Source organism: Bubalus bubalis, chromosome 12 (assembly GCF_019923935.1).
Source record: "Bubalus bubalis isolate 160015118507 breed Murrah chromosome 12, NDDB_SH_1, whole genome shotgun sequence".
In the NCBI taxonomy this organism is placed as follows: domain Eukaryota; kingdom Metazoa; phylum Chordata; class Mammalia; order Artiodactyla; family Bovidae; genus Bubalus; species Bubalus bubalis.
The window spans coordinates 37,350,743-37,378,058 of NC_059168.1; the positions used below are offsets into that span (position 1 = coordinate 37,350,743).

At 44.6% G+C, this 27,316-nt stretch overlaps 1 long non-coding RNA gene across 3 annotated transcripts in view; it reads right to left on the reverse strand.

Annotated features, from left to right (window-relative positions):
* Positions 1-16,208: 16,208 nt before the first annotated feature.
* LOC112578054 overlaps positions 16,209-27,316 on the reverse strand; it is a 44,761-nt gene continuing 33,653 nt past the window's right edge. For all 3 annotated transcript variants that reach the window (XR_006543342.2, XR_006543341.2, XR_006543339.2), the window contains 2 exons: positions 16,868-16,943; positions 16,209-16,757 (listed from right to left, as the gene is read on the reverse strand). This is a non-coding gene — a long non-coding RNA (uncharacterized LOC112578054). The remainder of the gene's footprint in view (positions 16,758-16,867; positions 16,944-27,316) is intronic.

Consider the following 27,316-nt stretch of genomic DNA (forward strand, 5'->3'; position numbering starts at 1 on the left):
GCTCCCAACACCATCAACACTCCTGACTTTCCAGAAGCTACACTATCACCTCTAAACCTAAGTAAGCACGGCCAGAGGGAGGCTAGGAACCCCCAGTTGGCCTGTGAGCTTTATACAGAGTAGCATCTCCCCAGGCACTGCGCCCTCAGTGAACGTGGAGCCAGGCTGCCTCCGCTTTGTCTGTAGAGGCCCTCAGAGGCTCCTCTGGAGCCTGACCCTGCAGGGCTCCGCATCCATGCTGTTACTGGCTCCCAGCCCAGCCTTGCAGGTTGGGCGCTGTCTCATGAAAACAGATTTCCAAATGGATAAATGCTGAAGTTTCAGGGTAGGCCTGCACTCCTATAACTGAGTAGGTAGGTGTTGAAGGGGCAAGGATAATTATAACAGATGACCTCCAACCCTCATCTAACTCTAGAATCTCCTCTGCTACAGGGTTCATCAGAGCTGCTCGTGACTCTGGCTTCCTTGTTTGATTTCTTCAGCAAACCCTCCACTCCACTGGAGTTTGTGGGGGTCACAAAATAGCTCAGAGTGAAAAGGGAAAGGGGAAGTGGCAAGAGTCTGGTGCTTACAAAGATGGGGAATTTGGTTTCTGAAGAACACAGTGTAGAATAAAAGAGTGTGACCAGAGCAACGTGAGCAGATAGGAGCACAGGGCGTGGTCCAGAGAGAGCAGGCTGGGCCACACTGTGATTCCTGGGCCCAAAGGAAACCCCAGGGCTGGCGTGAGGAGGAGGGAGGCGGCGACCCGACAGGGAGGGAAAGGTTCTGTCCTGTGCTGCTGCTAGAAAAATAGAAAGACTCAGGACCAAGAGACTCCCCCTTTCTTCTGGGAGGAGGGGACGGGGCTGGGGCCATGGCTTCCCAGGACGGAGGAAGGTGTGTTCCTGTCCTTGTTGGAGGGGGACACCGCCTCCAGCATCTCTGACTGCTCAGCCCTTCTAGGAATCTTCTGTCAGTCCGTCCACAGCAGGGAGAGAAGACAGGGCGGCAGTGGCAGCTGCTCTGAGAGGGCGAGGCTGCCGCACTGGCCCTTGTTGCAACTGGACAATACTACAAACTTCCCTTCATCAGGTGGCCCCTCACCCAGCCTGTAGAACTGGGGCCCCACGCAGATAAATTGGCTCATCAGCTTGGTTTCCTCCTGCATACGGCCTCCCACCCATGTAGGGGTTGCAGAAATACTTACTACCCTTGTAGGAAGATGAGGGAGAGGTGACCTCCAGTCCAAAGTGACAGGGGACCAGAAGGCCAAGGAGCCCCAGGCCCAACAGTCTAGTGCCTAATGCAGGAACTTCTCTGCCTGGGAGTATTCTTGGTCACTTCTCCCCAGCCAAAAACAGAACATCAACTCCTTCTGACCTGGGTCCTGAGCAAGTAGGCCAGGTTGGGAAAGAAACACTTTTATGTTTGGCCTTTTGGTCCCTGCAATGGCCTCACAAAACTTCCTTTGGGAAACCACACTAGACTTAAAACTTGATTTTCTTTGTATTTGTTGACATTTGCTTTCCTTTTAAAATGCTCAATATCCCATTTATAGAAAAATATAGCTAGGCTTCTATTTTTCCCAGTCAGCAGTTTGGAATCAATTATCCTTCCACGAATCTATAATATGGCAGGTACAGTTGGAACATTTCGTGATGTCGCTTCTTCATTCTGGAGCCCAGAGTATCTTTTGCTCTTATTGATCCTGGTTTGTTCTTCCTCCTCCTGCCGTGAATGAGTCTGCAGTTTCACTGTGCAGCCTGAGACATGAGTCAGCACAGGGAGAAAAGTCCCTTCTCCAAGCAGGGGCTGGAGCTGGAAGGGGACAGGAAGCTCCAAAGCCCAGGTCACAGAAATGCTATGATTGACAGGTAACTCCAGAGAAGCAGAGAAGGTCACATACACATCACGCTGCCTTTGACAAGTAGTCCTACTGTGCTCTCCTCTGAAGCTTCTCTGAATACAATAGTCAGGGGTGGTGACAACATGGAGAACAGCAGTCCCCATTTCCTCTCTGTGTCAATCCCAGGAGACACCAGAAGGTGTATCAGCTGACAGGTAGCATTAAAGATAGCTTGAAAAATAGAAGCACATACTGTTACTGCTACTGCATTAACTCTTCCATCTGGGCCTGTGGGTCTCATGAGCTTGGGATATAGAAGCCAGGATTGTGAGGGAAAATTAAAAACTCCCCCCTCTATTATATTCTTGCCACATGGTTAAACTGTATGCATTCGTTTTTTACAGCTTATGTAACAACCTACCACAAACTTAAGTGACGTAAAAGAATATACATTTATTATCTTTCAAATCTGTAGGTCAGAAACCTGACAGGTGTCTTACTGGGCTAAAATCAAGATGCCGGCAGTTCCATGTTCCCTTCTGGGAGCTTCAGAGGACCTCCCCTTCCTTGCCTTTTCCACCTTTCTTGACTCATGGTCCTCATCTTTCCTCTTCAAAGCCATCAATGGGGGCTGCCCTGGTGGTTCAGTGGTAAAGAATCTACCTGCCAATGCAGGAAGCATGGGTTCAATCCCTGGTCCAGGAAGACGCCACACACCATGGAGCAACTAAGCTCATGAGCCACAACTATTGAGCCTGTGCTCTGGAGCCCCTGAGCCGCAACTACTGAAGCCCACATGCCACAGTTATTAAGTCCAAACACCGAGAGCCTGTGCTCCACAAGAAGAGAAGCCACCGCAATGAGAAGCCCACTCACTGCAGCTAGAGAGTAGCCCCTGCTCACCGCAACTAGGTAAAGGCCTGCACAGCAAGGAAGACCCAGCACAGCCAAAAACAAATAAATAAATAACAATTATTTTTTTTAAAAGGCATCAATGGCTGCTTGAGTCTTTCTCACAGCACATCTCCCTAAAACTGGTTCTCCCACTCCCTCTTCTTAGAAGAAACTTGGGGACCTATCTGTACAAACAGGGTTCAGGGATCGGCATGTGGACATATTTGGGGTGGGGAGAGGGCATGATTTTACCTACCATACTGTGGACAGTCTTTAGAAATTTGAAAACAAAGGGGAAAATGTCCTTAAGCTCAAAACTGTGGGAAAAGAAGGGAAGACGTTCTCCCCACTGTCTTTAGCTACCAATGTTACTGCCCAGGAAGGTAGCTTGTTCCTAATAGCCCTCAACAGTCCACTCCAGGGCACTAAGACTTTGTCATCAACAGAAAGAGAACATTCTGTCAAGCTCATGCCGTTCAGCAGTTGCTTCTTCTCTTACTACATGTCGGCAGGGGAAACTGTCAACTTTCATATCTTGTTCAAAGTTAGAGTCACCAATATGAATCTACCAAATGACCACCAATTCATTTCAGCTGTCCTTTCAGGACCACTTTCCAACCTTTGACCCATTTTGATTCTCACTGCTTGCAGAATCCCAGTTCAATGAGGCATGAGGCTTTGGGGCAAGCCAGGGCTTCTAAAAGGGATAGTTGAGACCTTCTGGGATGCATCTACCATGGCTACCATTGTCATCAGCAGCTTCTGTCGTGAGAGGCAACCCTCAAAAGAGGACTGCATAACAAGGAGATGGACTATCCTCAAATTACAAAGCTGGGCTTGTTTGTTTCATGAGGTTGATGTGGACAGGCAGCTGACAGGACCCTGGTTGTGCTAGAGATCACGTGAGAGGTGTGAAACAGACAATGAGAAAAATACACCAAGAGTACCAAATAGAAAGATAATAAAATAACTAAGACTCACCGAACCATACACACAATGGTTAAGAGCAAAGACTCTGGTGTTAGGCTGTCTCCACCACTTACTACCTGTGGGATCCTGAGCAAGTTTCTTAATCTCTCTGGGCCTCAGTGTCTTCATCTGAAACTAAGGGTAATAACAGAACTCATCATATAGTGTTGCAGAAGCTGGCGCACTGGAAGCATTCACTATTAGTTGTAATTATTATTAACCAGATGCTGTCGGACACGACTGAAGTGACTTAGCAGTAGCAGCAGCAGCATGCTAAGGATATTTGAAAGATTTCCTAATTAATCACCAAAATAGCCCCATGAGATATATACTATTATTATAATCTGCATTTTTAAGATGGAGATGAGCTTAAGGTCACTCACTTGGTAAGGAGCAGAGCCAGGATCAGAACCCTGGCTAGTCTGACTCAAAGGTCTTGTTCTAAACCTCTGTGGGGAAAAGAGCTTAGGGGGAAAGCTGACAGTAACTATGCCTCAGGTATCTTGTCTCTTCTACTCTTTCCAGCATGTGCTCTAAGTATAGTTGTTGTGTGTGATAGATCAGAAAACTTGATGAAATGAGCAGGAAGACAGATATGTGTTGCCTTGAAACAGTCCTGGGTCACCCTGTACCCAATCCCATGCCACACACTGGTTGAATGTTGGGTTTTGAGGCCCCTGGGAGCTCCGAGCATTTCCTTTCTCTGGAGGCAGGGTGTCCCCTCCCTGAAGGGCCTCCTAACCACCTCCTCGGTCCTCTCTCTGGCACAGAGAAGACACAGCGGGAGCCCTGGAGCAGTCATCCCACCCTCATTCAGCAGTATCCTGGGGAATCCATGACTGGCTCAAGGAGCACCGTGAAATTCTCACTAACCAAGTTAATGTTAATGTGCTGCGATTTTAAAGGAAAAGCTGTGCATCTCCAAGATACTGCTCTGGATTCAAGCAATGAGAAGGTGCAGCAGCTTTACAAAAGACAAAAATCATTGTGCTGAAAACTTAATGAAATCTCGCAGACAAAATGTTGAGCAAAAGAAACCAGACACCCAGGAGTAGGTACTTTGTAATTCCATTTAGATAAAGGTCAAAAATAAGCGAGACTACTCTGTGCTATTTTGGGCTACAGTTTTAGATTGTAAAAATATGAAGGAGAGAAGTGATTACCACAGAAGTCAGGAGAGTGGCTCCTTTTGGAGTGGAGAAAGGGTTTGGAATTCCCTTGAGAAGGGGCCTCTTAGGGTTCTGGCAAGGTTCTATTTCCTGACCAAGGTGAAGTAACCGAGAGCTACAATAAAACCTCATTTAGTTTTACAGAGTTCCCTTGATATAGTTCAGCTCTGCACTTTGCTCTGCATTATTTTGCGATAACAAAGGTTAGGTTTGGTTAAGTTTCACTAATGAAATTTGCATCAACCCCACCTGAGTAGACATAGAAAAAGCTATAGGAACAATTAACTTCTAGTTGGATGGGAGAGACTTTAAAAGATACTTTAGCTAATTAATTTTTAAACTTTAGCATGTGTAAGAGTCGCCTAGAGAGCAGGTTAAAACCTAGATACCTGGGCCTCACCCTCCAGGGATTAGGATTCAGCAGGTACAGAGTCTGAGGCTCAAGATTCTGAATTCCTAATGAGCTTCCAGATGCTGCTCATGTAGCACTCTGAGTAGCACTGATCTAGTCTGTTCCCAAGGTTTTGCCCCATCCTTTAGAAGACACCCAAGGAGACAGTCCTCATGAGGCAGGCTGTAAGATACAGTCCTCTACTGCTGCTGCTAAGTCACTTCAGTCGTGTCCGACTCTGTGCAAACCCCATAGATGGCAGCCCACCAGGCTCCCCCGTCCCTGGGATTCTCCAGACAAGAACCCTGGAGTGGGTTGCCATTTCCTTCTCCAATGCATGAAAGTGAAAAGTGAAAGTGAAGTCACTCAGTTGTGTCTGACCCTCAGCGACCCCATGGACTGCAGCCTTCCAGGCCTGATTGTTAATGCAGATCTGTGTAGCTTCTAGTCTTGACAGATTATTGAATCTAATTCAGTGTTCTTAACGGGAAGTAATCTGCCCCCAGTACATACACACACACTCTCTTTCACTCTCAACACAATCAGCCGTCTGTGTCCATTTGAACTTCTCCAAAAGTAAGTGTAGTGGTGTTTGAAGTCATGCAACCAGCCATGAGTGCAAAGGGAAAAAGACAGAAAGGTTCTAGCTCCTGGGATCCTGAGAAGAGACTGCTCTCTCACACAGCAAGGGCATAACCTGTTCCCTATTCTACCGACTGCTATCAGCCAGCAGCCATCAAATATGGATGGCGGCCAATTTATCAGGAAGAAAACAGCCTGACTTCTCTCCTATCTAAATTCTGCATTATATTTCCTTGTCTGCTATGCAAATGCAAAACAGAAGCTAAAATTAGAAGCTGAGGTGCTAGTGCGGCTGGTGTGTGTGGGGAGAAGGCAGAGAGGAGATGTCGGAGGGACGGATTCGGAGGAGGGCTGCCTAGGGCCCCTGCCTGAGCTGTCACAGATAGCAGTCTGGAAAAGAAATACAAGGGAAGGGGGATGGAGGCGGGAAGCTGCTGGTCCCCCCAGTTATCACACCTGCAGAGAATCCTTGAGGCTTTTATGGGTTCCCTAAAAGCGCCCTGACCTACTTTTCAAAATGTTGTCTCCTTATTCACCAAACCACATTCTTAGTGAATTGCAGTCAAGTTTTCTGCAATTATCCAATACAGAGTTTTAGTTTCTACTCTGAAAGCTATCATTTGTGACTCCATGCATAATAGTAATATATTCAATAGTATCAGGCTGCAGATGGATATGTGGAATTTCTTAAAGTGATAGGTAAGCTGCAGTTTCAAATGAATCTATCTGAAAAGCTTAGAGCAAAACCTTGAGTCTATTTAAGAACATGTGATAGCTGAAGCCTTTATCCCTCAGCTAAGGGGCCCAAACTCAGCAGATGTGAATACAAAAACCTTAAAGTGGAAATAAATATAATGATCTCTTGGATGTATAGGACATTTTCCTTCATAGAACCTCAGGCATTTCCTAGTTACAGTGTAATACCATATTCTCTGTGCAGTGACCAGACCACCTTGGAATGCCATAGTGGAAATTTTGGAAGTATTACAGGGAGCAAAAAAAAAAACCAAACAAACAAGGGAGAGAAGTAAATACCTTCCCAGGGATGTCCCAGGGCAGCCTTGGTCCCAGGTAGGTGGAACCCTACTAAGATCCAGGGCTTGTGGTTTCATCAGCTGTCTCCTCCTCCCTCCTGTTAAAGGGCTGTTTGAGAAAATGAGATGGAACTTGTGGCCAACCCATAATTATACGGGGGCGGAGGAATTGGGCCATTGACTAGTCGGCTTCCTATTTCTCCTCCTCTCAGCCGCTGGCTAGCCTGAGAGGCGGAAGGAAGGACATGGATGCGATTCTGGAAGTGCCCCTCCACTGGCTTCTCAGGAGCTGGAAAACATGCGGTCAGCGCAGTGCTGTCAAATGCAAGCCCATGGCCATGGACTGTGTGTGTGCATACAGGCCAGGCAGCTGCGAGGAGGGTGATGGACGAGTCCCACACCCATTCTGGGCGCCTGCCCGGTCTCCGGGCAGCACGTGAGCAGGGCCGCAGCACCACAGCGCCTCTCTGAAGAGCAGAGGCCCAGGCAGAAGGAAACAGAAGGTTTTTAGAAGGAAAGCAAGCCTTCTTGCCCTCTGAGGCTGCTGCTCCTAACAGGCCTTCCCTGTCCCAGGTTCAGGACCCAGGCAGACACAGAAGCAAACTGCTGCCAGGCCCCTGGGGGCACAAGAGCCTAAGACCAGGTCTCCCCAGGGGCCCTCCTCATGGCCTGGAACTGACCAGACACCAGCCTCTCATTGTTCCTCAGCTCTGCTTGTCCCCTTCCCACTGTCCAGCATCCAGGAGAGGAGCAAGAGAGTCAGAGAACCTGAACCCAAACAGATTAAGTTGTAGATGGCTAAACAAATGTCCGGATGACTTCCCTGTGTTTCTATGCTCCTCTGACTCCCATTCTAAGACAAGTGAAAAGTGTCTATGTGAGTGAAAGCCTGGGGCTCTGGCTAAGAATATAGTGTTGTTATTATTAGATCAACTGGGAGGGAGGCATGCCACCTCCGGGCAGGGCTCTGGTGGGCTGTGTGGGAGGCGACTGTCAACAGCTGCTGGGTGGAAATCTTGTTTATTGTCAGCAGCCTGGCGCAGAGATTAAGAGGAGCTTGGTCTCCAGCTCACACCCACGTGGCTGCTCCAGACACGGCATCCAACTGCTGGGGCCCCCAGGGTGTCCACTCAAGGATGATTCAACCAACAAGAAAACCCAGGAGGCCAACTAGGACAGCTGGGAGAATGCCTGTGGGGCAACCCAGCTGAACACCCCCACTGGAAAAGTGCAGCATATGACACCATCCCCAGCTGACGAAATGCAGGACCCCAGAACAAGCTGCAAATCCCACATAATAGCTCCATGTCCCAAGACAGTTTCTCATTCATTCACCAACTACTTATTGGGCACCTTCTCTAGCAGATACTGTACATGGAACAAGGAATAGAGTGGGGACAAGGCAACAGAGTTTACAGTCTGGAAGAAACCAAAGTTTATGGTTTGCAATTAGGCTGGTCATTATGTGATGAGCGTTTTGATAGAGGAGGTTCAAGGAGCCAAGAGCACAACAGTAGGGGAATGTAACTGGCCACAAGGAATTGCCTTGATGAGGAAGCTGTCACTAAGAGATACTGTGAAGTTCTAGCTATTAAGGTCTCAAGAGATGTCAGCCTAAGGCTGTCACTGCTTTCTCGCTTTCTTCAGCTAATTAAACTTTTGGCTAGTATCTACCCATCTGGTGCCTGTTCTATCTCATTGCCAGTCACTTAAACATAAAGCTCTGGGAATAAATAATTATAATCATACAGCATCCATCGAAGTATCCAGAATTCTCTGGGATGCATGACAGAACCCTTTATCTACTGAGGTCATTATAATCACCATGCTATTATCATGTTCCATTATACTCCCTCTTTCCCTGACAATGATAATCACCAGGGGCCTCCCCCCAAAGAAGGTCCAGCCCTTTGCAGCAACACATAAGCAGCTTCATATCAACTAAGAGCAGAGGGTCCGTTAAGACAGCCTCAAACACAGACAGAAAAAAAGAGGTGATAAAAAGTTTCACCAACTTCCTCTGCCACAGCAACCAGGGTGAACCTTTTAAAATGTAACTTCAGGGCTTCCCTGGTAGTCCAGTGGTTAAGACTTTGCTTTCCAATTCAGGGGGTGCGGGCTCGATCCCTGATCAAGAAACTAAGATTCCAAATGCCTCGGGGCCAGAAAAACAAAACATAAAAAGCAGAAGCAATACTGTAACAAATTCAATTAAGACTTTAAATACGGTCCACATCAAAAAGAAATAAATTTTAAAAGTAAAAAAATGATCCACATTAAAAAAAAAATCTTTAAAACATAAAGTGTAAGTCAGATGATACCCTCTCCTGTCAAAACCCTGTGATGTTCCCCAGCTTCCTCAGACTAAAAGCTGAAGTCCTGACGATGCCCTCAAGGCCCTCTGTGATCCAGGTCCTCATTACCTCTCTGACTTCCTCTCCTGCTAATCTCTGTGACAACCATATGTGTCTCCTGGTTGGTCTTCTTGAACACACCAAGCACACTCTTTGTACTCATCACTCTCTCTGCCTGGCACTTTCTTCCTTCATATATTCACATCCTCATTCACTTTCTTCAAGTCTCTGCTCAAATGCTAAGGACACCAGTTTGTAAGCGGCCTTCCCCAGCCACTCCATTTGCGGTACCAATGCTTCCTCCACAGTCCTTGTCCTCCCACTCTGCTTCATTTTTCTTCACAGATGGTATCACTATCTGGCACACTATATACGTTGTTCATTGTGTGTCTCCTCTGCAAGAATGTATACCTCTCTAGGACAGAGGGTTTTTTTTTCCCCATTTTGTCTTTTTTTCCCGCTACTGTTTTCAAGTGCCTGGCACGTAGCAGAACCTCAACAAATATTCACTGAATGCATGAATGGATTACTTAATTAATTAATGATAAATTAATTGGGAAAGGAAAACCTTTTAGTTAATGGTGTTAGACTTGGTGTTCAGGATAGAAAATAATAAATTCAGTTCTTACCATGGCACCCCACTCTAGTACTCTTGCCTGGAAAATCCCATGGATGGAGGAACCTGGTGGGCTGCAGTCCATGAGGTCGCTAAGAGTTGGACACGACTGAGCGACTTCACTTTGACTTTTCACTTTCATGCATTGGAGAAGGAAATGGCAACCCACTCCAGTGTTCGTGCCTGGAGAATCCCAGGGATGGGGGAGCCTGGTGTGCTGCCGTCTATGAGGTTGCACAGAGTCGGACACGACTAAAGCGACTTAGCAGCAGCAGCAGCACCTTGCACCACACACCAAGTAAATTCTAGATGGATTAAATGTGTGTTAGTCTCGGGGAACACATGTATACCTGTGGCGGATTCATTTCGATATATGGCAAAACCAGTACAATATTGTAAAGTTAAAAAATAAAATTAAATTAAAAAAAAAAAAACATGGAATACATAATACTTCCTACATTAATAAAAATTAAGTCCCAGTAGAAAGAGAAGAAAAGAAAACAGAAAGGCAATTCACAAAAGAAGAAATTTAAATGGCCACTAAATTTAGCTAAAGTTAGTCTACTTCACTAGGAAATACAGATGGCCTATAGGCACATGAAAAGATGCTCAACACTGCTATTTACTAGAGAAATGAAAATCAAAACTACAACAGACAAGGTCATTACATGTAAAACAAAATTAAAAATAAAACAAAATAAAATACAAAAACAACAGTGAGTGTCATTCCCATCACACCAGTCAGGATGGCCATCATTAGAAAGTGTACAAACAACAAATTCTGGAGAGGGTGTGGAGACAAGGGACCCCTCCTACACTGTTGGTGGGAATGTAGGCTGGTGCAGTGGGGACAGTGTACACTGTGGAAAACAGTGTAGAGGGCCCTCAGAAAACTAAAGTCAGAATCACCACGTAACCCAGCAATCCCACTCCTGGGCATATACTCAGACAAAACTATGATTCAAAAAGATAGGGCTTCCCTGGGGGCTCAGTGGTAAAGAAGCCACCTGCCAAGGTAGGAGACACAGGTTCGATCCCTGATCTGGGAACGTCCCACATGCTGAGGGGAAGCTAAGCAGCTACTGAAGCCTGCACACCCCAGAGTTTGTGCTCCACAAGAGGAGCCACGGCAGTGAGAAGCCTGTGTGTCACAACTAGAGAGTGGCCCACGCTCAGCACAGATAGAGAAAGCACCCACGGCAATGAAGACCCAGCACAGCCAAAGATAAATAAATTAAATTTTATATGTAAAAAATTCTATGATAAACCATAATGGTAAAGAATATTTTTAAAAAGAATGTATATATTATATAACTGAATGTATATGTATAACTGAATCAGTTTTCTGTCTAACAGAAATTGACAATGTAAATCAACTATAGTTCACTTAAAAAATAAAAATCTTTAAAAAGAAAATAAAGTTGCAAAAATGTTCTACGGTACCAGTTCACTATTGAACATGTCCTATTTGGAGAATCCTGGATGAAGAGAGAAATCCCACTTCCATCTTTGGATAAATTGAGTATCATCCTGAAGAAAGCCCTTTTTACACTGGCTCAAAACAAGTACCAGTCATCTTGCCTCGACATAAGACCATGTCTGTTTCTGTCCCTTGTTTCTGCATCCAGTGAACACTCTTCTCCCAGGCTGGGCAAGGCCTTCGGACACTTGAGGCCTCTCACTAGGCCTGGCCACCAGCTCTTGGGGGGAGAGGTGGGGAGAGTAAGTACCATCAATTGCTTATTGTGGTTTCCTCTCTCCCTTAGAAAGTAAGTCTTTCAAGCTGATTATCAGTATGGAAGCCCTGCTTTGCAACTTGGTATGTGCTGGGTCTCCATTTTTAGAACACAGTTCTGGTTTAAGGGTTTTTTTAAGGGGTTTTTTTTGTGTGTGTTTTTTTAGGGGTTCCCAACTTGGAGTGCTTTCTGGCTTGCTTCCCCACCAGGGTTTGCTCCCATCCCCTGAATCAGGGGTGACTCCATGGGTGTGTGAGTTGTGCAATCATACAGGGCCCAACTCTCAGATTTGGCTGTGGCTACTCTCTTGAAATATCTCATAAAGTTATCTTTGAATTTGTGTTTTGTAAGCAAAGTCTGATGACTCTAACAGCAGAGTACACACACACACACACGCATACACAATCCAGCCTGTGGGCAGAGCAGGCAATGCGCTGAAGGGACAGCCAGGCCCAGATCTAAGCTCAGGTTAGTGCCGGTGGTGGTGGCAGCAGGAGCGTTGATGGCGGCGCTGGCCACAGCCCCAGAGAAGGGAGAAGCCCCTCGAGGGAGCCGTGGGAGTCTAGTGAAACCACCAGAGCCAGTCTGAGCTCTGGGATGGGAACTTCCATTGCTCAGGCAATAAACTATGACAGTAAACTATTACAAAATAAAATTGTGCACATGGACATTGCAATAAAACCTATCAGGAAGTTATTAGAATTCTTTAAATAGTTCAGAATCTCTAGTTTTGAAAAATATAACAGCACTGCAAAGCAAATATCCACAGACTTAGAAAGTAAATTTAAAGACCACTGCATTCAACAGAAAGGACATTTTCACACAGTGCTTCAGATCAGCCAATTATTAACAAGAAAGACAACTTAGAATTTTTATTATATGGAAGATAAAGCAATAGAATGCATAAATAAGCATTTTAAATTATACACAAATCATGAAACTGCTTTCAATTTCTTGTTCAACCTCTGCAAGTTACCAGAAATACTAGAGAAACATTAAAATGCCATTGTGTAAATTTATATTTAAAATTAAATTCAGACTTAACATGAAGCTGATCGTCAGCTCTAGATGTACTAAAATTTATTCTTTGTAGTAATTTGCTGTATTGTTTCAGTCTCTAAAATACAAATAACCTTTCCAGTAACAGTTGTACCAGGAGAAGGATCCTTCTCAAAACTAGCAATTATTTTTTTTTTTTAAACTAGCAATTATTAAAAATTATTTAATATCTTGCATTTGCCAAGAGTGACTAAGGTCACTTTCAATTATATCAATTGAAAATGAAGTTGCTAAAAGTACAACTTTTGATGACCTAAGAAATAAATTTGCAAAAAAGCAAACCAGTAAATTCTATGATCAAGTTATTGCATTAATAAAATGTTATTTACTATATTATATGACACTAGAAGTGTATTTTTGCATTTGTAAGTTTTTATTGTTAATTATGTGACATTATTATGCTTATTATATTTATAAGTAATAAGATCCTTTTAAAAGAAAAAGTTTTATATTTTAGTACCTTTAATCGCACTTTTCTTCCCTACTTTTTGGACAAGAGTCTCACATTTCATTTTGCACTGGGTCCTCCAAATTATGTAGCCGCTCCTACCTTGGATCATTTTCTAGAGGTGAGCCAGCCACCACCACCCTTTGTAGAGAAGACCAGTCTACTAGCTCTTAGGCAGCTGGTCTTGGGAAGCAAAATGACCCATTTGGAGATGGACTGGGGACCTTGTGTGCTGATTACACAAGCCCACAGCTGAGCAAAGGCAAAATAACGCACAGGCCAGTCAGAGGCCTCTTCTCTGTTACCATGGTAGAATCGCCAGCCCTCATATATAAGCTCTGCAGCCAGCTATGACTGAAAGCATCACCCCAACCTCCCTCTCCTTCAATGTCTTGTCCTTCTCTGATGAATATCTACATTTCTCTGGGGACACACCGTGAAGTAAGACTGAAGTTCCGCTGAGAAGACTCAGCATGGGATATGTTACCTTTTCATTACTCAGACCCCAACAGCCAGTTTCTCAGCCTTTCCCTCTAAATGCTATTTGGTTACTCCTGTTAGATACACAGAAGCTGTCACAGGGTCACTTCAGCAAGGCTGTCAGTGGAGTCCTGGCAGTGGAGGAAAGCCCTGCAGGCACTTGAGGCTGAGTCATCCTTCGGGTGAGGAGGAGTCTGGGACAGAAGCTGCCCCAGGTGATGCTCCACTGTACTTTGGAACGAGGTAGGACAAAGAGATTCTACTAACACGGTGATGGATCACCTTTGTATTGCTTCATTTCACTTCATACAAACCACTCTGGCAACTTTCGTAACAACACAACCACACATAGGATTGTACTCGGGCCACCTGAATCCTTCTCCAATTTCTACTACTGTACAGTTTGACAACTTAATCATTTTCTGCCCTGAGCTATTTTCTGTTTCTGTTTTCTGCTTCTGTGTTTTCTGTTTCTGTTTTTTCTGTTTCTGTTTTCTGTTTCCAAGGAGCTTGTTCATCACAAGCTCCTTGAGGACAGAGACCATGTCTTCTCCTGAGCCTCCAAGTATAACAATAATGCTATCGTTTCTAGAACACTAACAATTCACTTTCTCACCTATTAACTCATCAACCCTCACAGCACGTACTGCCCCCCAAGCCAGGATAATGCCCATTTTACAGAGGAGATGATCAAGACCCTAGAAGATCACTGGTTTGCCCATAGCTCCACAGCTGCTAAAGAGCCCAGTCACAGACCTGAATGACTCAGATCACAGCACCTTTGGGGAGGGGGCCATCTCTAATAGGGCAGGCTCACTCCTTCCGCACACTGTCTAGCACAGTGTGTTACAAATGTGGATGCTTACTGACAAACAATTAATCTCAAAAATACACAAGCAACTCCTGCAGCTCAGTTCCAGAAAAATAAGCGACCCAGTCCAAAAAATGGGCCAAAGAACTAAACAGACATTTCTCCAAAGAAGACATACAGATGGCTAACAAACACATGAAAAGATGCTCAACATCAGTCATTATCAGACAACTGCAAATCAAAACCACAATGAGGTACCATCCCACACCAGTCAGAATGGCTGCCATCAAAAAGTCTACAAACAATAAATGCTGGAGAGGGTGCGGAGAAAAAGGATCCCTCTTACACTGTTGGTGGGAATGTAAACTAGTACAGCCACTATGGAGAACAATGTGGAGATTCCTTAAAAAATTGGAACTAGAACTGCCATACGACCAAGCAATCCCACTGCTTGGCATACACACTGAGGAAACCAGAATTGAAAGAGACACGTGTACCCCAATGTTCATCGCAGCACTGTTTACAATAGCCAGGACATGGAAGCAACCTAGATGTCCATCGGCAGACGAATGGATAAGAAAGCTGTGGTACATATACACAATGGAGTATTACTCAGATTTTAAAAAGAATGCATTTGAATCAGTTCTGATGAGGTGGATGTAACTGGAGCCTATTATACAGAGTGAAGTAAGCCAGAAAGAAAAACACCAATACAGTATATTAATCAATATACATGGAATTTAGAAAGATGGTAACGATGACCCTATATGCGAGACAGCAAAAGAAACACAGATGTAAAGAACAGACTGTTGGACTCTGTGGGAGAAGGCAAGGGTGGGATGATTTGAGAGAAGAGCATTGAAACACGTATATTATCATATGTGAAATAGATTGCCAGTCCATGCATGCCAGTCCACGCTTCAGTGCATGAGGCAGGGTGCTCAGGGCTGGTGCACTGGGATGACCCAGAGGGATTGGATGGGGAGGGAGGTGGCGGGGGGGGGGTTCAGGATGGAGAACAGATGTATGCCCATGGCTGATTCATGTCAATGTATGGCAAAAACCACCACAATATTGTAAAGTAATTAGCCTCCAATTAAAAAAATAAATAAAAATTTTAAAATGCTACTAAATGATAAAAATTAAAAAAAAAAACAAAAAACAACAAATATGGATGCTTGAGCGAGACCTTGTGACAACAGATGTTTTCACGTTTACCATCAGAACCAGAACTCTAAGTCTGCTTTTTCTACTACTTGACAGCGCATCCTCAAAATCTCTCTCTTGTGAAGCTTGCCTGCACTGTTCTGGGACTGCTGAGCATGTCAGGGCTTTGTGCAGGAAGGCATGGGACTCTCCATGACTCAGTCTTCCCAGTGGCCTCATGCTTCCTGCACTCTCCCAGGATGGAGCGGACAGCAACAGCAGCTTGAAGGACTCTGTCTAGACTTGCTTCATGGCAGTGGCAACCATCCACAAGCTGTGGCCTCTTTTCTTTGCCCTGGATGAAGGAGTGTGGAACTGTTGGCCTCCAGGCAGAGCCAACCCCACCTGGGCTTCTCTCCTACGTCTCTACAGCCAAGGAAATGCTGGCCTACAGCTCCCTGCAACTTTAATAAATGTCTTCACTTGTTTATAACGGGGTGAGGAAGGCCTACTGAAGGTACAAAAGCACCAGAGCCACAAAGAAAAAAGATTAAAAACCTGGGCCACATAACCATCCAAAATTTGGAGCCATAAAAAACATCACAAAGTTAAAATAACATTTAAATGTCTGCAGCATGTAAAACAAGCTAAGGCTAATATTCAGTATGTCAATAATTCTTACAATTCATTAATAAGGTGAACCATTTAATAAAAAGGGGGAAAGAATATAAAGAGGTACTTCATAGTAAAAGAAATAGAAATGGAAAACGGCAAAGGAAAATATTCCATTTCTCACAGTAAACAAAAATACAATTAAAACACTAAAATGTTATAGTTCATCAAACTAGCAAACATTAAAAAAACAGATAATATCCAGTGTTAGAATTTCAGTTTGACCTACCAAGAAAAAAAGAAGACAGAGAATTCAAATAAATAAAATTATAAAGGAAAGAGGAGACATTACAACTGATACCACAGAAATACAAAGGATCCTAAGAGACTACTCTGAACAACTGTGCTGTGTTCAGTCGCTCAGTCATGTCTGACTCTTTGTGGCCCCATGGACTGTAGCCTACCAGGCTTCTCTGTCCATGGAATTTCCCAGGCAAGAATACTGGAATGGGTTGCCAATTCCTACTCCAGGGGATCTTCCCAACCCAGAGATCGAGACCACGTTTCTTGCTTTGGCAGGCAGTCTCTTTATCACAGCGCCACATTATAGCCCAGCAAATTGGACAACCTGGAATAAATTGATAAATATACAACCTATAAACACTGAATCATGAAGAATTAGAAAATCTGAACTGCCAGTAATGAATAAGGAGATTAAATCAATAAATTAAAACTTACCAACAAAGAAAAGTTCAGGACTAGATAGCTTCACTGGTGAATTCCAATCCTTTTTAAACTCTTCCAAATAATTGACCTGAATAGAATTCCAAAGAAGACATATAAATGGCCAAGTAGTACATGAAAAGGTACTCAATTATCAGGGAAATGTAAATCAAAACTACCATGAGATATCATTTACATCTGTTAGAATGGTTATTCTCAAAAAGACAGGTGATAAGACAAACACTATATAATCTCACTTACATGTGGAACCTAAAAAAGCCAAACTCATTGAAACAAAGTAGACTGGTGGTTCCAGGGGCTTACAGGGTGGGGAAAATGAGGAGATTTTGGTCAGAATATAAACTATCAGTTGTAAGAGGACTGAGTTCTGGGGATCTAATGTACAGCATGGAGACCATAGTTCAGTTCAGTTCAGTCGCTCAGTCGTGTCTGACTCTTTGCGACCCCATGAATCGCAGCACGCCAGGCCTCCCTGTCCATCACCAACTCCCAGAGTTCACTCAAACTCACGTCCATCAAGTCGGTGATGCCATCCAGCCATCTCATCCTCTGGCGTCCCCTTCTCCTCCTGCCCCCAATCCCTCCCAGCATCAGAGTCTTTTCCAATGAGTCAACTCTTCACATGAGGTGGACGAGGTACTGGAGTTTCAGCTTTAGCATCATTCCTTCCAAAGAACACCCAGGGCTGATCTCCTTCAGAATGGACTGGTTGAATCTCCTTGCAGTTCAAGGGACTCTCAAGAGTCTTCTCCAACACCACAGTTCAAAAGCATCAATTCATCCATAGTTAACAATACTGTATTACATACTTGTAAGTTGCTAAGAGTAAATCTTCAATGTTCTCACCATAACAACAATAACAAAATAGTAACTATGTGAGGTGATAAGCGTGCTAACTAACCTTATTGTGATAACAATTTCATGATCTTTGTGTATCAGATCATCACTTGTATACCTTAAACTTACAGAATATTATACATCAATTATATCTCAATAAAAATAGAAGGAAAGAGAAAGAAAATATCCATTGTTGGGAGTTAGGAGGGAAGTTAGGTCAAGTCAAATTTTAAAATATGCTGTGCTCCTTAACTCAGCATTCTAACCTAGAGAAATGTATGCACAGAGAAATGTTAAAAAGCAGAGACAGAAATGTTAATCACAACACTGTTTATCAAAGCATACCACTGGGAATAACCTAAAAGTCCTCTAGTAAAGATGTGGCCTAATAAGGCAGGAGATAGTCATCTCAGGGAATGTCACACAGCCATTAGAAAGAATAGATGAAGATGATATGCTGAGCACTGACATGGAAAGGTTTCCAAGACACAGGAAGTGAAAACAGTGAGCTGCTTATCAGTATGCATGGTGTAATCTATTTCTATTTTAAACATGTAACCCTGTGAAACCACCTATTTTTATATGTATATACATGTCTGCATCAATGCATAGAAATACATCTGGAAAGTTGTCTCTGGGGATCAGAGTGGGTTTGTCTCCAGGTAGCCCGGTGGAGAGGCTCTTGCTCTGGCTATTCTGCTGGTTGATATTTTTACAAAAAGTATGTATTCACATATTACTCCTGCAATTTTAAAATAGAAAAGAACTAGCATAGGCCCACGGTTGCTGAAGAGCAGACCTATAAAATCCATTAGGTCTGCCTTCCCTCTGGGGGCCCACAAAGACTGCCCAGGGTCTGGAGATGGATGGTGAGGGAGAGAAAAGCAGTGCCAGCCCCACCCACGTGCCAGTGAGTCCCCTGACTTGGTGATTTTATTTTCCACTGTGTCTCAGGTCAGGTCCCTTGAGAAACAGACTCTGAGACATCTGCACGCACGAGGTTTACTGAGAAGAGCTCTTGGGAACAACACCTCTGGGAAAGAAGACACGACTGAGCAGAGGGAGAGGCTGGGCTATGATGCAGTCACAACAAAGGCCTGAGCAGACCCAGAAGCAGCTCTGGAGCCAGAAGGTTCTTCAGAGGTGTCCCCGCGTGCGGGAAGGGGGCTGGGCCTTTGCACCTCCTTCTTCACAGACCAGTCACTGGATGTGGGCTGCCTCTGGGAAGAAGTGAAACTTTGGCCAAAGCAGCCCTCTTCAGCTGAGGGGCCGATTCTGGGAGAGACCCAGCTGTGGGCAGCAGCTGGAGGAATGAACACCTCGGTCCTTAAGGGGAGTCTGGGAAGTGCACCGTGTCTTGGGGACTCTGGAGCTAAGGGAGCATTTGTCTCAACACTGATTCCTTCAAAGATGTCAGGTTGCAAAAATGAGGAAAAAATTCAGATGGACCTAGCACCAGTGCTAAGCCCCTAACCTGCACTGTCTTCTTTAAACCTCACAAGTCTGGGATGAGTACCAATATTCTGTTGTACAAGTACTAATATAATTTGGTTTATAGATGAAATTGAAGAAATTATACAAAAATTATACAGTGCAGAGGAACTTGAAAACTCAGAGAAGTGAAGTAATTTGCCAAAGGTTATAGAGCTGTCGAGTAACGCAGAAAGGTTTCAGTCTAGGTCTGGCAGATTCCAGAGCCACCAAGATAGGAGGTGGTTTACAAAGACTCAAAACGCTCAGCCAGGACAGAGAAAAATAAGAGCAACAACTGAGAGGCGTCAAGAAGGTAATTAGTGCCATTCTTCGCAATAGCAGGTTGGAAAAGAGATGTCCAGGTGCCACACAGAAGTCCTGGGCCCCTTCATTGTATAAAGAAAATCAAGTATGTAATTCTCTACATATTGTATGATGCTAAATTTAGCATGTTTTAAAACATGCAAATCAGTCAGTCAGTTCAGTCGCTCAGTCATGTCTGACTCTGCAACCCCATGAATCGCAGCACACCAGGCCTCCCTGTCCATCACCAACTCCCAGAGTTCACCCAAACTCATGCCCATCGAGTCGGTGATGCCATCGAGCCATCTCATCCTCTGTCGTCCCCTTCTCCTCCTGCCCCCAATCCCTCCCAGCATCAGGGTCTTTTCCAATGAGTCAGCTCTTCGTGTCAGGTGGCCAAAGTATTGGAGTTTCAGCTTTAGCATCAGTCCTTCCAAAGAACACCAGGACTGATCTCCTTTAGAATGGACTGATTGAATCTCCTTGCAGTCCAAGGGGCTCTCAAGAGTCTTCTCCAACACCACAGTTCAAAAGCAGCAATTCTTTGGCACTCAGCTTTCTTCACAGTCCAACTCTCACATACATACACGACTACTGGAAAAACCATAGCTTTGACTAGATGGACTTTTGTTGGCAAAGTAATATCTGCTTTTGAATATGCTATCTAGGTTGGTCATAACTTTTCTTCCAAGGAGTAAACTTATTTTAATTTCATGGCTGCAGTCACCATCTGCAGTGATTTTGGAGCCCCCAAAATAAAGTCTGATACTGTTTCCACTGTTTCCCCATCTATTTCCCATGAAGTGATGGGACCAGATGCTATGATCTTAGTTTTCTGAATGTTGAGCTTTAAGGCAACTTTTTCACTCTCCTCTTTCACTTTCATCAAGAGGCTTTTTACTTTCTGCCATAAGGGTGGTGTCATCTGCATATCTGAGGTTACTGATATTTCTCCTGGCAATCTTGATTCCAGCTTGTGCTTCTTCCAGCCCAGCGTTTCTCATGATGTACTCTGCATATAAGTTAAATAAGCATGGTGACAATATACAGCCTTGATGTACTCCTTTCCCTATTTGGAACCAGTCTGTTGTTCCATGTCCAGTTCTAACTGTTGCTTCCTGACCTGCATATAGGTTTCTCAAGAGGCAGACATATATTTACTATTTATTATTAACATTTACTATTATTTATTATTGATATATATTACTTTTAATACAAACAAATGAGTATAAAGACATGTAGGAGAGAAACACCTGTGAAGTGACGGGGGCTGGATGAGAAGCCATTTAAGAAGCTTCCATATATATTCATATCATACTAATTCTTAAACTGGGTGAGCAGTACAACAATATTTATTATATAATTGTCTGTACAAAAGGTAGAAAGGATAATTTAATACCTTTTGGATTGTGAAACAGTTCATAAAATTGTTTTTCCAAAAGGAAAGTGTTCAGATAAGAAAGCTTATAATAGCTAAGCACATTATTTAAACTTGTACTTGGTATTTGTTTATTTTAATCCTTACTCTAATTCGAGGTGTTATATGACTTAAAAATAGAAGGTGCATATTAATAAATGTGCATATCCTTTAACAAAGACTTATCATTGAAAAGTCCTGCTGAGTGTGTGCAAAGGATGGCCCATGTGTCAAGTCTTTAACCCATTCTAATGATGTACCTATTACCCACCTGGATCTTTTATGGAAATAGGATAAAAATACACACAGGATTGACATGTAATGTACACACCGGATTGACAGGTCTTGTTCTTCAGTCTGCAGGTGTTCACACAGGAAGCCAATGCCTGCCCTCCCCCGCACACCCTGATGCATGTGATCCACAGCCCTTTGTTCTGTCACAGTCTGCCCCTGTGCAGGGCACAGTACATTAGGTTTCTCATCTTCAAATACACAGGTTCCACCTGCCTCACCAGCTGCCCAGGATCTCCTCTAATCCCTAAGCACATCCCTAGCTCTCCTGGGCTACAGATGACCCAGCTTCCTCCTCTTAGGATTGCATGGCAGAAGTGCTCGAGGTAGCATTCCTGCATGAGGGACAGTGGAGAAGGGGGTGCAGAAACTAGAGGTGAAGAGCATACCCCACGCTGCTCTTGGGGAGTAAAAGCCCAGTGACACCTGGTTCTCTGAGGCAGCCCATTCCTGTAAGAATCTGGAGTGTTGGGGACACCAATTCCCTTGGCTCCTTGGGGCCTCTGGGTTCCTGTGTGGCCCCTCGGGGAAACTGGCTGGGAACCACACTGTTACTTCTGGTGTCTGGCTCAGCATGCGCCAGTCGCCCACAAGCCAGTGAGCGCCATGCAGGACAACAGGAAATAACCTCCAAGCAGACGGCTCACAGACCACAGTCAAGACAGCAGTTTTTAAAGTGTTTTATAAAATATTTTGTAAAGCTCCAATAATTGTTTCACTGATTCAAACAAACCGATGGAAAAAAAAAAAGATTAAATCAATCAGGAAAACTGAACACATCATTATCTAATATTTTTTTAAGCTGCTGTTAATTGTGTTGGGTGTGCTAATGGTATTATTTTGTTCTTTCAGAAGCCCTTACCTGTTAGAAATACTTATTCAATATTTATCCATAGAATGATATGACATTAGGAATTTGCTTTAAAAACTGCCAACAAAACAAAGTAGTGGTGGGAGGAGTGAATAAAACAAAACTGGCAGTACGTTCATTGCTGAAGCCAGGTGGTGGGTGCATGGGTCTCCTTGTCCTACACTTTTGGGTATGTTTGAAGACTTTAAAAAATTTAAAACTGAGATCTTTAGTTTCTCACCACACATAGATACCTTTTTTGTTTCCCTTTCTCTGCCTTTTTTCACTTACAAATGTAATATATTCTTATAAAAATATCAAGCAATACAAGCACTGTAAATCCACTTTTCATTAATACAGGTAAGAACTATGTCATGTGTTTCTTGTCACCTTCCTAGTGGCTCAGTGGTAAAGAATCTGCCTTCCAATGCAGGAGATGTAGGTTCAATCCCCAGGCCTAGAAGATCCCCTGGAGAAAGAAATGGCAACCCACTCCAGTATTCTTGCCTGGAGAATCCCATGGACAGAGAAGCCTGGTGGCGTACAGTTCATGGGCTCGCAAAGAATCAGACATGACTGAGCAACTAAACACAAACAACAAAACTTCCTTATGCAGGACACTGCCCAGCGCTGGTACGTGCTCCATTTAATGCAGTCAGGATCACTGTTCCTCACATGAGCCCAGAAGGGACCTTTGAAGTTGTCTACTCTGATTCCTTCATTGTACAGATGGGAAAACCGACACCCTGAGGAGAAGGTAAGTTGGTCAGTGTCCCTGAGCTAGTTAGTGGCAAAATTATAAAAATCTCTCACAATCCTTAAGGCAACTTTTGCTGGGTAACTCTCAAGGAGACCCCTCAGCCACAGGGCTGGTGAAGCCCCCATTTGTTCTGTCACCAGCACTGCCCATTCCCCCCACCCTTCTGACTTCTGGACAGAAGCTGGGGGCACGAGAGGGCAGATCCCAGACTGAGAGCAGGCCTGGGTGAGCTGCAAGCCCACTCTGCACCAGCACTCTCCCCAGCTCAGCCCCACTCAGTCCACCTCTCAGGGGCTGATGCCCACCCAGTGGGTGCCCTCCTTAGCTCCCACAGCCCCTCTTCCAACTCCACACCCGCCCCCTGCATGCAGTTAGTGAAGTAAATTTGCAATTTGATGCAAAAGGGAAAGTAAGAATGTGTTCTGTTAAAGCAAACAGTTAGGCTACTTGTCAGGCTTAAACAGAGGGTGGGATGGCAGATGGGAATTCACACAAAATCCTAGGTTTATTATCTAGGTTCATGAGATCCATTCTCTGATCCAGAACCCCACAGGACCCAAGATGATCTGGCCACAGAAAGGGCCAGCTCAAAACTATTCAGCTGCAGATTTGACCTGTTGACCCAGAATTCACCCAATCTGAGCCGAGAAGAGGGGGTTTCACTGGAGGGTCTAGATCTGTGCTGTCCAGCACAGTAGCCACTGGTTACATGTGGCGACTGAACACTTGAAATATCCCGTCCCGAGTAAGATGTTCAGACACTGTAAAATGCACACCAGATTTCAAAAACAGTACAAAAATAAGAATGTAAAAAGATCTCATTAGCAATTTTTATGTTGATATGTTAAATTGATGAGTGAGTGAGAGTCACTCAGTCGTGTCTGACTCTATGACTCCTTGAAAAGTAGCCTGCCAGGCTCCTGTGTCCATGGAATTCTCCAGACAAGAATACTGGAATGGATTGCCATTTCAGTATTTTGGATATATGGGGTTAAAATATATTATGTAAGTTATTCTGTTTCATTTCTATCACTTTACTGAAATATACTGGACATGCAATCAACTACCTGTATTTAAAGTGTTATTTAAAGAGTCCAGTTTGACATGTATACACTGGGAAGCCATCGTTACATCAATATAATGATCATGTCCATCACCCCCCCCAAAAGGTTTCCTCATGCCCCTTTGTTGTCCTGCCTTCCCACCCCTCATCCTAAGATAATTACTGATATTCATTCTGTCTCTATAGAATAGTTTGCATTTTATAGAATTTTATGTAAGTGGAACCAGAAAGTATGCATAATTTTTTACTGCTTTCACTCAGCATAATTATTGTGAGATTCATTCATGTTGCTGCATATATCAGGAGTTCATTTTTTCACATTGCTAAGTAGTATTTCATTATATAAACCTATCATAGTTTTTTGTTTGTTTTTTTATCCATTCACCTGTTGATCGACATTGGGGTTGTTTCTAATTGGGTGCTATTCCAGATAAAGTGGGCTTCTTAGGTGGCACTAGTGGTAAAGAATCCACCTGCCAATTCAGGAGACACAAGAGACTAGGGTTCGATTCCTGAGTTGGAAAGATCCCCTGGAGTAGAAAATGGCACCCATTCCAATACTCTTGCCTGGAAAATTCCATGGGCAGAGGAACCTGGCAGGCTACAGTCCATAGGGCCACAAAGAGTCTGACATAACTGACATAACAGATAAAGTAGCTACGAACATTTGTTTATCTGTTTCTTTTAACTTTCACTTTTTAAAAATACGTCAACTACGAAATGTAAAATGTGCTCATGTTGTATTTCTATTAGACAGGGCACACCTAGATTCTCTTCTCAGCCCTCTGCTTTCCTGGCTTGGGCCAACTGCCTGCTTAATTGTGTTTAATTCAACCAGCTGGTGCCCTGGGCCAGGTGTGGAGCCAGAGCAGAGAGGTGAAGGGCCCAGGGAGGGGGGACCCTGAATACATCACTGCTGTGTGCCCTCCTGGCCTTTCCAGGGACTGCCTCAAGGCCCTGGCGATGGGGCATGGAGGAGGGAAGCAGATGCATAAACGGTCACCTTGAATTCAACATCAGAAGCCAGAAAGAGCTGCATAAAGGCTCAGGTGATGCAGAGGAGGAGGCACGTGTGTCTAGGGAGTCTGGGAAGGTTTTCCCAGGAGACGACACTGGCACTGGGTCTTGGAGGGAGAGAATTCACAAACCAGAGTAGGGGGAGGAGTTTCTAAGTACAAGAGAAAGCTCTGAAATTCCCTGGAGCAAGGCCGGTGCCATGGACTGGGAACTCTGGACAGAGAGGAGGGCATGAGGTGAAGGTGGTGAGAGCACAGGCTGGAGAGGGGCTGGCAGTCAGAATGAAGGGTCTGCTCCGCCATGGGGAGGGGGCTGCTCCTTGTCCTCCATGCAGTGATACTCACAAGCTAGGGAAGAGAGCCAGGCCAGAAGGCACTTTAGAAAAACCCCAGGGTCGGGGAAGAAAATAGGAGTGATGACTACTTGGGCAGTGCCAGTGGGAACAGACAAGGACTAAATTCTGGAGAGTTCAGAAGCTGATTGAACACGAATTGGCAACTAGCCCGATGTGAGGCCCATAGAAGAGCACCACTTTGGGGTCCCCTACAGCTGGGCTCTGGGGTGGAAGTCATCCTCTTCTGCATAGATTCTGGCTACAATACCCCACAAAGGTGTCCCTCTCACCCTGTCAAGACCACCCACCCCACTGCTGGTACAGAGAGATTTAAACTCCACAAGTGTCTCCTAGCAGTTCCCCCTGTGGCTTTCTACCACCTATAAGATGAAATCTCACTTCCTTAAATGTTCATGAAGCCCTGGGCAAGCTGGGCCCACCTACCCACATGCGCAAGTACACATATGTACACACATGTTCGTGTACACACACATACACGTACTCATACACACCAGAGCCCTGGCTTTCCACCTCCATGATCTCTTGGTGTGAGGGTCTTGTCACATGGCTTCGCCCAGACTGAACACAAAACCCTCCTCCTTCCACACATGGTTTAGGCTCCTGAGGCCTTCCCACCCCTGCATCCGAGGCACACTGTGCAGCTCTAACCTCTTTCATGCTCACTAAACTGTCACTTCTTGAGGGCAATGTCTAAGTCTTTGGTTTCTGGAACTGGATTGCCGGAAATAGATGTGAGAATAACCTGGTGCTGGCAGTAATTGCCTTGGGAAAGCAGAGATGAGGGCAGAGCCCCAAGACAACACTCCAGGCAACAGAATTTCTGACCCAACGCAACATGGAAAGAGGGTCAGAGGTCATTTCTCCATTCTCTACTCTGCAAAGTCCTGGGAAGTCTTATTTTGTCAAAGGGGAAAAAGCTGTATGGAGACAAGAAAAGACAACCAGAGGTCCCTGCCATTAACATGTTAGTAATTAAGGTTACTATGATAGAATAAGCGTACGTAAAAGGACAAAGAAACATTGATATCCACCATTTTAAAAAGAGCAACAAAAAATGTGATTCACAGGTCAAGTCTGCATGAAATTAACTGAATATTCATTGAGCTCCTGCAATGTCATCAGGTTGTCCTCAAGCTGTAAATGACGCCACAAGTGAATCTAAGTTGTCTGCCCTTGTCTCCAGGTGTTACCACTCATACTAGGAAGCAAGGTCCATGCTCAGGAGGACATATGGGGATCAACCCATCCCCAGGTGAGGAGGCGCAGTAAATCAATGTCACAGGTGTCTGGAAAGGGGCTTCCCAACTTTTCTGTGCATTTGCAATTCCCAAAAGCAGATTCCGATCCAGTAGTTCTGGGGCTCAAGATGCTGCCTTTCTCACAGGTTCCCAGCAGAGGCCCCAGCTGTGGGTCTGGGCCCCACTTTGAATAGCCAGGACCTTAGTGAGGAAGAGAACCACGTGAGCCGGGAAGGCTCCACACACAGAACTGAAGGAGAGGGGGACTGGATGAAGCAGGGGGGTAGCCGGGGAGGGCAGCCTGACCAGGGACGTGGGACAGAGGCAAGCTCCAACAGGAGAGAACCCTGGTACAGGAAGTCCATAGGCTGGAAGTGAAAATACTCATTAGCCAGTGGCAGGAGTGGGACAGGACTGAATTATGTGGAGTCTTAAATGCCACACTCAAGAGCTGCAATTTAATTCAAAAGGGGAAACTGAGCTGGAGTTGGTTCTTGAGTCATATTTAGCTGACACATTCAGGAAAAGTAGAGGGAAAAGTAAGGAATATATATATCCACGCAGAGGATGAGGTGAAATAGAGCATGGTTCCTCTCACTTCTTACTTTAAGACACTGAGGTCAGCTCTTTGTTGCCATGTTCCCACCCTCTACCCTCCATCTCTTTGCCTCAATCCAGGCCTTGCTCCCTGAGTCTTTTGGCTCTAGAAGCCTTTCAAGTCTCAGATGATCCATGAACATGAGGAAAGAAACCTTCTACGGTTCTGCACAGCCTTTCTTTCTCTCTGTGAATGTATAAACAATTCCACAGCACATGATAAAAGCAAGGGGAGGGGGGAC